Genomic DNA, 15,000 nt, shown 5'->3' with positions numbered 1-15,000 from the left:
AAGCCACTGGGCAGGCTAGTCTCCCCCCCACAGCGTTCGAGTGCCTGGCGACCGCCACCAAGCATCAAGCTCTGCCCGGGGTGAACTCGGCTTCAAGCCAAACCCTCAACACCGGTGCCAGGCATGCAACGGACAGCGGTTGCGACCGTTCTCCAACTTTCCCCGGGTCTCTCGACTGTGCTGGGGTGGGGGTTTGGCATACCAGCGCGAGAGAGCAACCGTGCCGAGCAAGCAGGCAATTTGAGCCACCACCGGGACAAGAGCCACCTCAACGGCCGACCAGCGCCCCACTTAACACCGGCCGCGCCGCGGGCATTGCAGCCGCTCACGAGCTGAGCTGCAAGCGCGAGTCACCGCTCGCCCCTATAGTATGTAAAACTAAGTCCACGCCCGGTTTCGCTTTCAAGAGAGCGACTATGGACTTTACCGGGGTGGCGCTGTACTGCTGCCGCTTTCTACGATGACGCAACTGGAGGCACCGCGAAACAGCGACCCCTTCGAAAACACCAAGGCAGCCGCAGGGAGCACAGGTCTACCCCGAAGGTCCGTAAGGCTCGTCATGCCAGTGCCGGGTAGACCGCGAAACGATGCAGAGCAGGGTGGACCTGGCGGAGCAAATAAATAGACCCGGCGGCATCTCGGAGCCGGGAAGGCACGGCGGCTCCGCCAGAGCGAGGAGGAAACCGGGTGGCGCTGCGGAGCAGGGTAGACCTGGCAAACAACGCGGGAGACCGGGTGGCGCTGCGGAGACGGGTAGACCTGACCAACAGCGACGGAGACCGCAAGACCGGGTGGCGCTGCGGAGACGGGTAGACCTGGCTACACCGCAGGAGCGGGAACGGGTGACCGGGTGGCGCTACGGAACCCGGTAGACCTGGCTAACACCGCCGGAGCCCAGGAGGCCGGGTGGCGCTGCAGAGCCGGGTAGGCCTGGCGACACCGCCGGAGCCGTAAAGGGAGAACGGGTGGTAGCGCTCCGGAGAAGGGGAGGCCTGGTGGTACCGCCGAACCGGAAAAGAGAAAATGGGTGGTGCTGCGCATACGGGAAGAGCTGGCCAACACCGCCAGAGCTCGGGAGACGGTGGCGCTGCGGAGCCGGGTAGGCCTGGCGGCACCGCCGGAGCCGGGGAGACCAGGTGGTTCTGCGGAGCGGGGTAGACCGGGCCAACACCGCCAGAGCCGGAGAGGCCGGGTGGAGCTGCAGAGCCGAGTGGGCCTGGCGGCACCGCCGGAGCGGGGAAGGAGGACCGGGTGGTTCTGCGGAGCCGGGTAGACCGGGCTAACACCACCGGAGCCCGGGAGGCCGGGTGGCGCTGCGGAGCCGGGAAGGCCTGGCGGCACCGCCGGAGCCGTGAAGGGAGACCAGGTGGTTCTGCGGAGCGGGGTAGACCGGGCCAACACCGCCAGAGCCGGAGAGGCCGGGTGGCGCTGCGGAGCCGGGTAGGCCTGGCGGCACCGCCGGAGCGGGGAATGGGGACCGGGAGGTTCTGCGGAGCCGGGTAGACCGGGCAAACACCGCCGGAGCCGGAGGGGCAGGGTGGCGCTGCGGAGCCGGGAAGGCCTGGCGGCACCGCCGGAGCCGTGAAGGGAGACCAGGTGGTTCTGCGGAGCGGGGTAGACCGGGCCAACACCGCCAGAGCCGGAGAGGCCGGGTGGCGCTGCGGAGCCGGGTAGGCCTGGCGGCACCGCCGGAGCGGGGAATGGGGACCGGGAGGTTCTGCGGAGCCGGGTAGACCGGGCAAACACCGCCGGAGCCGGAGGGGCAGGGTGGCGCTGCGGAGCCGGGAAGGCCTGGCGGCACCGCCGGAGCGGGGAATGGGGACCGGGAGGTTCTGCGGAGCCGGGTAGACCGGGCAAACACCGCCGGAGCCGGAGGGGCAGGGTGGCGCTGCGGAGCCGGGAAGGCCTGGCGGCACCGCCGGAGCGGGGAATGGGGACCGGGAGGTTCTGCGGAGCCGGGTAGACCGGGCAAACACCGCCGGAGCCGGAGGGGCAGGGTGGCGCTGCGGAGCCGGGAAGGCCTGGCGGCACCGCCGGAGCCGTGAAGGGAGACCAGGTGGTTCTGCGGAGCGGGGTAGACCGGGCCAACACCGCCAGAGCCGGAGAGGCCGGGTGGCGCTGCGGAGCCGGGTAGGCCTGGCGGCACCGCCGGAGCGGGGAATGGGGACCGGGAGGTTCTGCGGAGCCGGGTAGACCGGGCAAACACCGCCGGAGCCGGAGGGGCAGGGTGGCGCTGCGGAGCCGGGAAGGCCTGGCGGCACCGCCGGAGCGGGGAATGGGGACCGGGAGGTTCTGCGGAGCAGGGTAGACCGGGCAAACACCGCCGGAGCCGGAGGGGCAGGGTGGCGCTGCGGAGCCGGGAAGGCCTGGCGGCACCGCCGGAGCAGGGAAGGGGGACCGGGTGGTTCTGCGGAGCCGGGTAGACCGGGCTAACACCGCCGGAGCCCGGGAGGCCGGGTGGCGCTGCGGAGCCGGGTACGCCCGGCGGCACCGCCGGAGCGGGGAAGGGGGACCGGGTGGTTCATCGGAGCCGGGTAGACCGTGCAAACACCGCCAGAGCCGGAGAGGCCGGGTGGCGCCGCGGAGCCGGGTAGGCCTGGCAAACACCGCCGGAGCGGGGAAAGGGAGATCGGGTGGTTCTGCGGAGCCGGGTAGACCGGGCAAACACCGCCGGAGCCCGGGAGACCGGGTGGCGCTGCGGAGCACGGTAGGCCTGGCGAACACCGCCAGAGCCCGGGAGGCCGGGTGGCGTTGCGGAGCCAGGTAGACCTGGCTACAATGCCGGAGCCCGGGAGACCGGGTGGCGCTGCGGAGCCGGGTAGACCTGGCGACACTTTCGCAGCCGTGGACACCTGGTGGCACCCGCTGTAGCTGGTTGTGCGTAAAACCAACCTTTCCACGCACCTTTTCACCCCGTACCCCAACTTTTTCGAGAGTTAGGAGTCTCTGCTTCCGGATGGGGTGCCCCACTGCCAAGTCCGCGCCTCGAGGGTTTATTTTTCCTTTTCTTTTCTTCCTTCTCCTCCCCCTACTCCTTCTCCTCCCCCCCCCCCCAAACTTTTTACCGTTGTTTTTTTTGGAATTTTATTTTCCGGCTTGAATTTATTTCTTCATTTCCCGGGAATAAAATACGTTGACCAGCTGTAAATGTGTCTGCAGGTGCCAACTCAGACATACATGCTTCCCCCCCCAAACAGACATACACACAGATAAGCGCGCGAGCACCACCCCCCCCGCCCACCCCCCCCCCCCTTCCTCTCTCTCCCGCCCTGAGGAGGTCAGGTGCTTCTCCTCTCCAAGCAGTCTGTCTGGCGCCCCCGAGGAGGGGGGGCGGGGGAAGGCGCAGAGAGGTAGCTGGATCCTCCTTCAGGGAGGAGTGGGCGGCATTTCCCGCCTAGCCAAGGGTCACGGGCTCATTTGTGGCGCCAGCAGCGGCAGGGGAAAGGAGGGGGGTGGTCTGGCACAAGGGAAGGCAACAGGGCGGTCGGCGAGCCGGAGTCTGGTGGAAAGGTAGGCTGAAGAAGAGATGGTTTCCCTTTTGACAAAGATTTCTGTTTAGGTCAGTTGAGAGAGTTTTGGGGGTTTTGGGCTTTTATCCCTTCCCCCCCCACACACACCCCCACCCCCACCCCCACCCCCGGCTCAGCGTTCGTTTGTTTTTCAACTCGTGGCAGCAGGTGGAGTACAAGGGGGGGCGGGCGGCAGGCAGGACTGCAGCAGGGCGAGTGACTGACTGAGAAAGAAACGCGGGAGTCGGGGCAGGAGCACGGGCTTGTGCCCCGGGAGCCCGGGGTCGAGACTGCACGGCGCCAGGACTCCCTTCTGCCGCGCGGCTGGGAAACAGGAAGAGACGCCGCTGGGTCCTAAAGTCTCCCCGCGGCGGTGGCAAAGCCGGCAACGGTGGGCAGGGACAGGAGTGAGGAGACAGAGACGCCGCTGGGTCCTAAAGTCTCCCCGCGGCAGTGGCAAAGCCGGCAACGGTGGGCAGGGACAGGAGTGAGGAGACAGAGACGGCGCTGGGTCCTAAAGTCTCCCCGCTTCAACTTCCCGTAGGGGCGGCTGGGCAAGGAAGCAAGCCACACGGTCCAGGAATCGGGGGGGGGGGGTGGGGGGGTGTGTGTGTTCCTGTGTCACAGTGAACCGTGTGCGAGGCCGACGAGGAGGGGTGGGGCAGAGAAGGGAGGCTGGCGGGCGGGGGGGGGGGTTGAGGCACGGGGTGGGGGGGCGGTGGGGTTTGGGGAGGGGGTGGGCGCGGCGGAGACAGGGAAGGGCAGCCAGGCTCCAATAGGCAGCATGTGTCACAATGAACCTTTTATCGGGGTGACGGTGGAGAGGGATTAATGGCGGCCGGGTTTGCAGCAAGCCACAGGGTGCAGGGCTGGGGCGGGGAGGGGAATAGCCTATATCACAGTGAATAGTATGTGGGGTTGTCGGGGGGATGGGGGGAGGTGCGGTGGAGACAAAGAACGGCGGCTGGGCTCATAGGGGAAACCTGTGTCACAATGGACCTGTTGCCAGGGTGACAGTGGAGATGGGGTAATGGCGGCCGGGCTCGCTGCGGGCCACGGGGTGCGGGCTTTGGGCGGGGGCAACCTGCATCGCAATGTACCTGTTGAGGGCATGAGGGTGGAGACAGGGTAACGGCAGCTAGGATCGCAGCAGGTCACGGGGTGCAGCGTGAGTGGAGGGACGGCCTGCATCACAATGAACGCGTTGTCGGCATGACGGCGGAGACGGGATAACATAAGCCGGGCCCTCAGCGGCCCTCGGGTTGCAGGGTTTCGGCGGGGAACGGCCTGCGTCACAATGAATCCGTTTTCAGGGTGACGACGGAGAGGGGAAACGGATCCCGGGCCCGCAGCAGGCCTGGGTTTGCAGGGTTTGGGCGGCGGCAGCCTGGGTCACAAGGAAGCCGTTGTCGGGGTGGCGGCAGAGAGGGGCAATGGACCCCGGGCCTGCAGCGGGCCTGGGTTTGCAAGGTTTGGTCGGGGGCGACCTGCATCACAAGGAAGCCGTTTTCAGGGTGACGGCGGAGATGGACAACGGACCCACGGCCTGCAGCAGCCGTGCGTTTGCTAAACTTGGGCGGGGGCGGCCTACGTCACAATGAACCCGTTGTCGGGGTGACGGCGGAGAGGGGAAAAAAACCCCGGGCCTGCAGCAGTCCTGCATTTGCAAGGTTTGGGCGGGGACGGCCTGCGTCACAATGAACCCGTTGTCGGGGTGACGGAGGAGAGGGGCAACAAACCCCAGGCCCGCAGCAGTCCTGGGCTTGCAAGGTTTGGGCGGGGGCGGCCTGCATCACAATGAACCCGTTGTTGGGGTGACGGAGGAGAGGGGCAATGGACCGTGGGCCTGCAGCGGAGGGCGGCAGTGGGTGAGGAGTCCGAAAGCCAGGAAGGGACAAGAAAAGGTTTGCAACTGTGTTGATAACGCCACCTTGTTGTCTTGCAGCCCGCGTCATCGGCCGCGTCGATGCGCCCCATGCCTGCGTGTGTCCGTGTGATGCGCTCGTGTCGGCTCCCAGTCGACCCCATTCCCTGGAAAAGAGCAGCGAAGTAGCTCCTCGTCCTCAGGGCCGTTCGGCTAAGTCGGGAGGGTCCTGCACCCAATCAGGTACTGCGATCAGGTACTGCCCAAGGAAGCCGGTGTCGGGGTGACGGAGGAGGGGGGCAACAAACCCCGGGCCCGCAGCAGGCCTGGGTTTGCAAGGTTTTGTCGGGGGGGACCTGCGTGACAATGAACCCGTTGTCGGGGTGACGGTGGAGAGGGGCAACGGACCCCGGGCCCATAGCAGGCCTGGGTTTTCAAGGTTTGGGCAGGGGACGGCCTGCGTCACAGGGAAGTCGTTGTCGGGGTGACGGCGGAGAGGGGAACAAAACCCCGGGCCCGCACCGGGCCTGGGTTTTCAAGGTTTGGTCAGGGGCGGCCTGCGTCACAATGAACCCGTTGTCGGGGTGACAGCGGAGAGGGGCAACGGTCCCCAGGCCCGCAGCAGGCCTGGGTTTTCAAGGTTTGGTCAGGGGCGGCCTGCGTCACAATGAACCCGTTGTCGGGGTGACGGCGGAGAGGGGCAACGGACCCAGGGCCCGCAGCAGGCGTCCGTTTGCAAGGTCTGGGCGGGGGCGACCTGTGTCACAATGAACCCGTTGTCGGGGTGACAGCGGAGAGGGGCAACGGTCCCCAGGCTCGCAGCGGGCCGGGGTTTGCAAGGTTTCGGCGGGGGACGGCCTGCGTCACAATGAACCCGTTGTCGGGGTGACGGCGGAGAGGGGCAACAAACCCCAGGACCGCAGCGGGCCTGGGTTTGAAAGGTTTGGGTGGGGGCGGCCTGCGTCACAATGAACCCATTGTTGGGGTGACGGAGGAGAGGGGCAACGGACCGTGGGCCTGCAGCGGAGGGCGGCAGTGGGTGAGGAGTCCGAAAGCCAGGAAGGGACAAGAAAAGGTTTGCAACTGTGTTGATAACGCCACCTTGTTGTCTTGCAGCCCGTGTCATCAGCCGCGTCGATGCGCCCCATGCATGCGTGTGTCCGTGTGATGCGCTCGTGTCAGCTCCCAGTCGACCCCATTCCCTGGAAAGGAGCAGCGAAGTAGCTCCTCGTCCTCAGGGCCGTTCGGCTAAGTCGGGAGGGTCCTGCACCCAATCAGGTACTGCGATCAGGTACTGCCCAAGGAAGCCGATGTCGGGGTGACGGAGGAGGGGGGCAACAAACCCCAGGCCCGCAGCAGGCCTGGGTTTGCAAGGTTTTGTCGGGGGCGGGCCTGCGTCACAATGAACCCGTTGTCGGGGTGACGGTGGAGACGGGCAAAAGACCCCGGGCCCATAGCAGGCCTGGGTTTGCAAGGTTTGGGCGGGGGACGGCCTGCGTCACAATGAAACCGTTGTCGGGGTGACGGCGGAGAGGGGCAACGGACCCAGGGCCCGCAGCAGGCGTCCGTTTGCAAGGTCTGGGCGGGGGCGACCTGTGTCACAATGAACCCGTTGTCGGGGTGACAGCGGAGAGGGGCAACGGTCCCCAGGCTCGCAGCGGGCCTGGGTTTGCAAGGTTTCGGCGGGGGACGGCCTGCGTCACAATGAACCCGTTGTCGGGGTGACGGCGGAGAGGGGCAACAAACCCCAGGACCGCAGCGGGCCTGGGTTTGAAAGGTTTGGGTGGGGGCGGCCTGCGTCACAATGAACCCGTTGTTGGCGTGACGGAGGAGAGGGGCAACGGACCGTGGGCCTGCAGCGGAGGGCGGCAGTGGGTGAGGAGTCCGAAAGCCAGGAAGGGACAAGAAAAGGTTTGCAACTGTGTTGATAACGCCACCTTGTTGTCTTGCAGCCCGTGTCATCAGCCGCGTCGATGCGCCCCATGCATGCGTGTGTCCGTGTGATGCGCTCGTGTCAGCTCCCAGTCGACCCCATTCCCTGGAAAGGAGCAGCGAAGTAGCTCCTCGTCCTCAGGGCCGTTCGGCTAAGTCGGGAGGGTCCTGCACCCAATCAGGTACTGCGATCAGGTACTGCCCAAGGAAGCCGATGTCGGGGTGACGGAGGAGGGGGGCAACAAACCCCAGGCCCGCAGCAGGCCTGGGTTTGCAAGGTTTTGTCGGGGGCGGGCCTGCGTCACAATGAACCCGTTGTCGGGGTGACGGTGGAGACGGGCAAAAGACCCCGGGCCCATAGCAGGCCTGGGTTTGCAAGGTTTGGGCGGGGGGCGGCCTGCGTCACAATGAACCCGTTGTCGGGGTGACGGCGGAGAGGGGCAACGGACCCAGGGCCCGCAGCAGGCCTGGGTTTTCGAGGTTTGGTCAGGGGCGGCCTGCGTCGCAATGAACCCGTTGTCGGGGTGACGGTGGAGAGGGGCAAGAGACCCCGGGCCCATAGCAGGCCTGAGTTTTCAAGGTTTTGGCGGGGGACGGCCTGCGTCACAGGGAAGTCGTTGTCGGGGTGACGGCGGAGAGGGGAACAAAACCCCGGGCCCGCAGCAGGCCTGGGTTTGCAAGGTTTGGTCAGGGGGCGGCCTGCGTCACAGGGAAGTCGTTGTCGGGGTGACGACAGAGAGGGGCAACGGACCCAGGGCCCGCAGCAGGCCTGGGTTTCCAAGGTTTCGGCGGGGGGCGGCCTGCGTCACAATGAACCCGTTGTCGGGGTGACGGCGGAGAGGGGCAACGGACCCAGGGCTCGCAGCAGGCCTGGGTTTTCAAGCTTTGGTCAGGGGCGGCCTGCGTCACAATGAACCCGTTGTCGGGGTGAGGGCGGAGAGGGGCAACGGACCCAGGGCCCGCAGCAGGCCTGGGTTTGCAAGGTTTTGTCGGGGGGGGGCCTGCGTCACAATGAACCCGTTGTCGGGGTGACGGTGGAGACGGGCAAAAGACCCCGGGCCCATAGCAGGCCTGGGTTTGCAAGGTTTGGGCGGGGGACGGCCTGCGTCACAATGAAACCGTTGTCGGGGTGACGGCGGAGAGGGGCAACGGACCCAGGGCCCGCAGCAGGCGTCCGTTTGCAAGGTCTGGGCGGGGGCGACCTGTGTCACAATGAACCCGTTGTCGGGGTGACAGCGGAGAGGGGCAACGGTCCCCAGGCTCGCAGCGGGCCTGGGTTTGCAAGGTTTCGGCGGGGGACGGCCTGCGTCACAATGAACCCGTTGTCGGGGTGACGGCGGAGAGGGGCAACAAACCCCAGGACCGCAGCGGGCCTGGGTTTGAAAGGTTTGGGTGGGGGCGGCCTGCGTCACAATGAACCCGTTGTTGGGGTGACGGAGGAGAGGGGCAACGGACCGTGGGCCTGCAGCGGAGGGCGGCAGTGGGTGAGGAGTCCGAAAGCCAGGAAGGGACAAGAAAAGGTTTGCAACTGTGTTGATAACGCCACCTTGTTGTCTTGCAGCCCGTGTCATCAGCCGCGTCGATGCGCCCCATGCATGCGTGTGTCCGTGTGATGCGCTCGTGTCAGCTCCCAGTCGACCCCATTCCCTGGAAAGGAGCAGCGAAGTAGCTCCTCGTCCTCAGGGCCGTTCGGCTAAGTCGGGAGGGTCCTGCACCCAATCAGGTACTGCGATCAGGTACTGCCCAAGGAAGCCGATGTCGGGGTGACGGAGGAGGGGGGCAACAAACCCCAGGCCCGCAGCAGGCCTGGGTTTGCAAGGTTTTGTCGGGGGCGGGCCTGCGTCACAATGAACCCGTTGTCGGGGTGACGGTGGAGACGGGCAAAAGACCCCGGGCCCATAGCAGGCCTGGGTTTGCAAGGTTTGGGCGGGGGGCGGCCTGCGTCACAATGAACCCGTTGTCGGGGTGACGGCGGAGAGGGGCAACGGACCCAGGGCCCGCAGCAGGCCTGGGTTTTCGAGGTTTGGTCAGGGGCGGCCTGCGTCGCAATGAACCCGTTGTCGGGGTGACGGTGGAGAGGGGCAAGAGACCCCGGGCCCATAGCAGGCCTGAGTTTTCAAGGTTTTGGCGGGGGACGGCCTGCGTCACAGGGAAGTCGTTGTCGGGGTGACGGCGGAGAGGGGAACAAAACCCCGGGCCCGCAGCAGGCCTGGGTTTGCAAGGTTTGGTCAGGGGGCGGCCTGCGTCACAGGGAAGTCGTTGTCGGGGTGACGACAGAGAGGGGCAACGGACCCAGGGCCCGCAGCAGGCCTGGGTTTCCAAGGTTTCGGCGGGGGACGGCCTGCGTCACAATGAACCCGTTGTCGGGGTGACGGCGGAGAGGGGCAACGGACCCAGGGCTCGCAGCAGGCCTGGGTTTTCAAGGTTTGGTCAGGGGCGGCCTGCGTCACAATGAACCCGTTGTCGGGGTGAGGGCGGAGAGGGGCAACGGACCCAGGGCCCGCAGCAGGCCTGGGTTTGCAAGGTTTTGTCGGGGGGGGGCCTGCGTCACAATGAACCCGTTGTCGGGGTGACGGTGGAGACGGGCAAAAGACCCCGGGCCCATAGCAGGCCTGGGTTTGCAAGGTTTGGGCGGGGGACGGCCTGCGTCACAATGAAACCGTTGTCGGGGTGACGGCGGAGAGGGGCAACGGACCCAGGGCCCGCAGCAGGCGTCCGTTTGCAAGGTCTGGGCGGGGGCGACCTGTGTCACAATGAACCCGTTGTCGGGGTGACAGCGGAGAGGGGCAACGGTCCCCAGGCTCGCAGCGGGCCTGGGTTTGCAAGGTTTCGGCGGGGGACGGCCTGCGTCACAATGAACCCGTTGTCGGGGTGACGGCGGAGAGGGGCAACAAACCCCAGGACCGCAGCGGGCCTGGGTTTGAAAGGTTTGGGTGGGGGCGGCCTGCGTCACAATGAACCCGTTGTTGGGGTGACGGAGGAGAGGGGCAACGGACCGTGGGCCTGCAGCGGAGGGCGGCAGTGGGTGAGGAGTCCGAAAGCCAGGAAGGGACAAGAAAAGGTTTGCAACTGTGTTGATAACGCCACCTTGTTGTCTTGCAGCCCGTGTCATCAGCCGCGTCGATGCGCCCCATGCATGCGTGTGTCCGTGTGATGCGCTCGTGTCAGCTCCCAGTCGACCCCATTCCCTGGAAAGGAGCAGCGAAGTAGCTCCTCGTCCTCAGGGCCGTTCGGCTAAGTCGGGAGGGTCCTGCACCCAATCAGGTACTGCGATCAGGTACTGCCCAAGGAAGCCGATGTCGGGGTGACGGAGGAGGGGGGCAACAAACCCCAGGCCCGCAGCAGGCCTGGGTTTGCAAGGTTTTGTCGGGGGCGGGCCTGCGTCACAATGAACCCGTTGTCGGGGTGACGGTGGAGACGGGCAAAAGACCCCGGGCCCATAGCAGGCCTGGGTTTGCAAGGTTTGGGCGGGGGGCGGCCTGCGTCACAATGAACCCGTTGTCGGGGTGACGGCGGAGAGGGGCAACGGACCCAGGGCCCGCAGCAGGCCTGGGTTTTCGAGGTTTGGTCAGGGGCGGCCTGCGTCACAGGGAAGTCGTTGTCGGGGTGACGGCGGAGAGGGGAACAAAACCCCGGGCCCGCAGCAGGCCTGGGTTTGCAAGGTTTGGTCAGGGGGCGGCCTGCGTCACAGGGAAGTCGTTGTCGGGGTGACGACAGAGAGGGGCAACGGACCCAGGGCCCGCAGCAGGCCTGGGTTTCCAAGGTTTCGGCGGGGGACGGCCTGCGTCACAATGAACCCGTTGTCGGGGTGACGGCGGAGAGGGGCAACGGACCCCGGGCCCGCAGCAGGCCTGGGTTTTCAAGGTTTGGTCAGGGGCGGCCTGCGTCACAATGAACCTGTTGTCGGGGTGACGGCGGAGAGGGGCAACGGACCCAGGGCCCGCAGCAGGCCTGGGTTTGCAAGGTTTGGGCGGGGGACGGCCTGCGTCACAAGGAAGCCGTTGTCGGGGTGACGGCGGAGAGGGGAACAAAACCCCGGGCCCGCACCGGGCCTGGGTTTTCAAGGTTTGGTCAGGGGCGGCCTGCGTCACAATGAACCCGTTGTCGGGGTGACGGCGGAGAGGGGCAACGGACCCAGGGCCCGCAGCAGGCGTCCGTTTGCAAGGTCTGGGCGGGGGCGACCTGTGTCACAATGAACCCGTTGTCGGGGTGACGGAGGAGAGGGACAACGGACCGTGGGCCTGCAGCGGAGGGCGGCAGTGGGTGAGGAGTCCGAAAGCCAGGAAGGGACAAGAAAAGGTTTGCAACTGTGTTGATAACGCCGCCTTGTTGTCTTGCAGCCCGCGTCACCGGCTGCGTCGATGCGCCCCATGCCTGCGTGTGTCCGTGTGATGCGCTCGTGTCGGCTCCCAGTCGACCCCATTCCCTGGAAAGGAGCAGCGAAGTAGCTCCTCGTCCTCAGGGCCGTTCGGCTAAGTCGGGAGGGTCCTGCACCCAATCAGGTACTGCGATCAGGTACTGCCCAAGGAAGCCGGTGTCGGGGTGACGGAGGAGGGGGGCAACAAACCCCAGGCCCGCAGCAGGCCTGGGTTTGCAAGGTTTTGTCGGGGGCGGCCTGCGTCACAATGAACCTGTTGTCGGGGTGACGGCGGAGAGGGGCAACGGACCCAGGGCCCGCAGCAGGCCTGGGTTTGCAAGGTTTGGGCGGGGGACGGCCTGCGTCACAAGGAAGCCGTTGTCGGGGTGACGGCGGAGAGGGGAACAAAACCCCGGGCCCGCACCGGGCCTGGGTTTTCAAGGTTTGGTCAGGGGCGGCCTGCGTCACAATGAACCCGTTGTCGGGGTGACAGCGGAGAGGGGCAACGGTCCCCAGGCCCGCAGCAGGCCTGGGTTTGCAAGGTTTGGTCAGGGGCGGCCTGCGTCACAATGAACCCGTTGTCGGTGTGACGGCGGAGAGGGGCAACGGACCCAGGGCCCGCAGCAGGCGTCCGTTTGCAAGGTCTGGGCGGGGGCGACCTGTGTCACAATGAACCCGTTGTCGGGGTGACGGCGGAGAGGGGCAACGGTCCCCAGGCTCGCAGCGGGCCTGGGTTTGCAAGGTTTCGGCGGGGGACGGCCTGCGTCACAATGAACCCGTTGTCGGGGTGACGGCGGAGAGGGGCAACGGACCCAGGGCCCGCAGCAGGCGTCTGTTTGCAAAGGAACAATAAGAAAAGAGGAACGGGGTGCAAGCGGCATGCGCGTGTTTTTGTTTGCTCGGAAGATTCTGCGGCCAGGCGGCATCCTCGACGAGGTAAGCTAAATGGTTATCTATGAATTCGTTACTTAGTTAATTCATTGTCACTAGACAATTAGCTGATGAAGTTCATTTGTTTATGAGTAAAAAAAAAAAAAAAAAAAAAAAAAAAAACCAAAACAAAAAACCCCACTAGCTAACTACCTTTGAGTTAAGAATCGAATTGGGATGAATCCTCTTCATTCAGTTTTAATTCATGTATTACAGTTTGTTGCTACGCTAAGAGCAATCAACGCTCAATGGACACACACATCGGCGGAAGTCATTTCCAGGGCCAGGAGTTTTAATTTGCGCGTGTGTGATGATTAAAAACATAGCGGCGGGGCTGTCGCCAGGTCCACCCTCCCTGGCAAATCGGCGGGGGGGCGCGGGGGGGGCGCGGGGGGAGGGAGAAGGGGGGTGAGGTTGCGGCCAGGTCTACCCCGCCGGAAATCATAGCGGCAAGGTCGTCGCCAGGTCTACCCCTCCGAAAGAACGTGGCGTCCGGGCTGCCAGGTCTACCCCCTCGTCGGCGGGGGGAAAAAAAAAATAAAAAAAATTAAAAAAACTAAAAAAAAACACCCCAAAAGCGGCGGGGCTACCGCCAGGTCTACCTACCCTGGCAAATCGGCGGAGGGGTGGGGGGGGAAGGGGGGGGGGGGGAAGGGGGGGGCGGGGGGTTCGGGTTCGGCCAGGTCTACCCCGCCGGTAACAACATAGCGGCAAGATCGTCGCCAGGTCTACCACTCCGAAAGAACGCGGCGGCCTGGGCTGCCAGGTCTACCCCTCGGGAACATCATAGCGGCGGGGCTGTCGCCAGGTCCACCCTCCCTGGCAAATCGGCGAGGGGGGGAGGTTGGGGGGGAAAGAAGAGTTCGGTTTCGGCCAGGTCTACCCCGCTGGCAAATCATAGCGGCAAGGTCGTCGCCAGGTCTACCCCCTCGTAGGCGGAAAAAAAACCCCATAAGCGGCGGGGCTTCCGCCACGTCTACGTTCCCTGGCAAATCGGCGGGGGGGGGGGGGGGGGGGGGGGGGAAGCGGGGGGGGAGCGGGGGTTCGGTTTCGGCCAGGTCATCCCCGCCGGCAAATCATAGCGGCAAGGTCGTCGCCAGGTCTACCCATCGGAAAGAACGTGGCGGCTGGGCTGTCAGGTCTTGCCCCTCGTAGGCGGGGGAAAAAAAAAAAAAAAAAAGCGGCGGAGCTGTCGCCAGGTCTACGCCTCCGGCAAAGCACTGCGGCGGGTCTTTCGCCAGGTCTTCCCACCCCTCCGGCAGCTGATAGCGGCGGGGCTGTCGCCAGGTCCACCCTCCCTGGCAAATCGGCGGGGGGCGCGGGGGGGGGGGGGGGGGGGGAGAAGGGGGGTTAGGTTGCGGCCAGGTCTACCCCGCCGGAAATCATAGCGGCAAGGTCGTCGCCAGGTCTACCCCTCCGAAAGAACGTGGCGTCCGGGCTGCCAGGTCTACCCGCTCGTAGGCGGGGGGGGGAAAAAAAAAAAAAAAAACCAAAAAAACCAAAAAACCACCCCAAATGCGGCGGGGCTACCGCCAGGTCTACCCTCCCTGGCAAATCGGCGGGGGGGCGCGGGGGGGGGGGAGAAGGGGGGTTAAGTTGCGGCCAGGTCTACCCCGTCGGAACTCATAGCGGCAAGGTCGACGCCAGGTCTACCCAACCGAAAGAACGTTGCGGCCGGGCTGCCGCCAGGTCTACCCTCCCTGGCAAATGGTGGGGGGGGGGGGGGGAAAGGGGGGGCGGGCGGGAGGTTCGGTTTCGGCCAGGTCATCGCCGCCGGCAAATCGTCGCCAGGTCTACCCATCCGAAAGAACGTGGCGGCCGGGCTGTCAGATCTTGTCCCTCGTAGGCGGGGAAAAAAAAAAGAAAAAAGCGGCGGAGCTGTCGCCAGGTCTACGCCTCCGGCAAAGCACTGCGGCGGGTCTTTCACCAGGTCGCCAGGTCTACCTTCCCCATCCCCCGGCAGATACCAAGGGCGCGACTGTGGCCAGGTCTACTCTTTAAAAAAAAAGCGCGGCGGGGCGGTGGCCAGGTCTACCATCCCCATCCCCGGCAAATACCAAGGGCGCGACGGTCGCCAGGTCTACCCTTTTTAAAAAGCAGCGCGGCGGGACCGGCAGGTCTACCCCGGCAAAAAAAGCGGCGGGGCGGTGGCCAGGTCTACCTTTCCTATCCCCCGGCAAATACCAAGGGCGCGACGGTTGCCAGGTCTACCCTTTAAAAAAAAAAAAAAAAAAGCGCGGCGGGGCGGTGGCCAGGTCTAACTCTCCGGCAAAACACGGCGGCGGGTCTTCCGCCAGGTCTTCCCACCCCTCCGGCAGTTGATAGCGGCGGGGCGGCCGCCAGGTCTACCATCCCCATCCCCGGCAAATACCAAGGGCGCGACGGTTGCCAGGTCTACCCTTAAAAAA

This window comes from Colius striatus, chromosome 28, assembly GCF_028858725.1.
Source record: "Colius striatus isolate bColStr4 chromosome 28, bColStr4.1.hap1, whole genome shotgun sequence".
In the NCBI taxonomy this organism is placed as follows: Eukaryota; Metazoa; Chordata; class Aves; order Coliiformes; family Coliidae; genus Colius; species Colius striatus.
Note: the sequence above shows the minus strand (reverse complement) of the source record.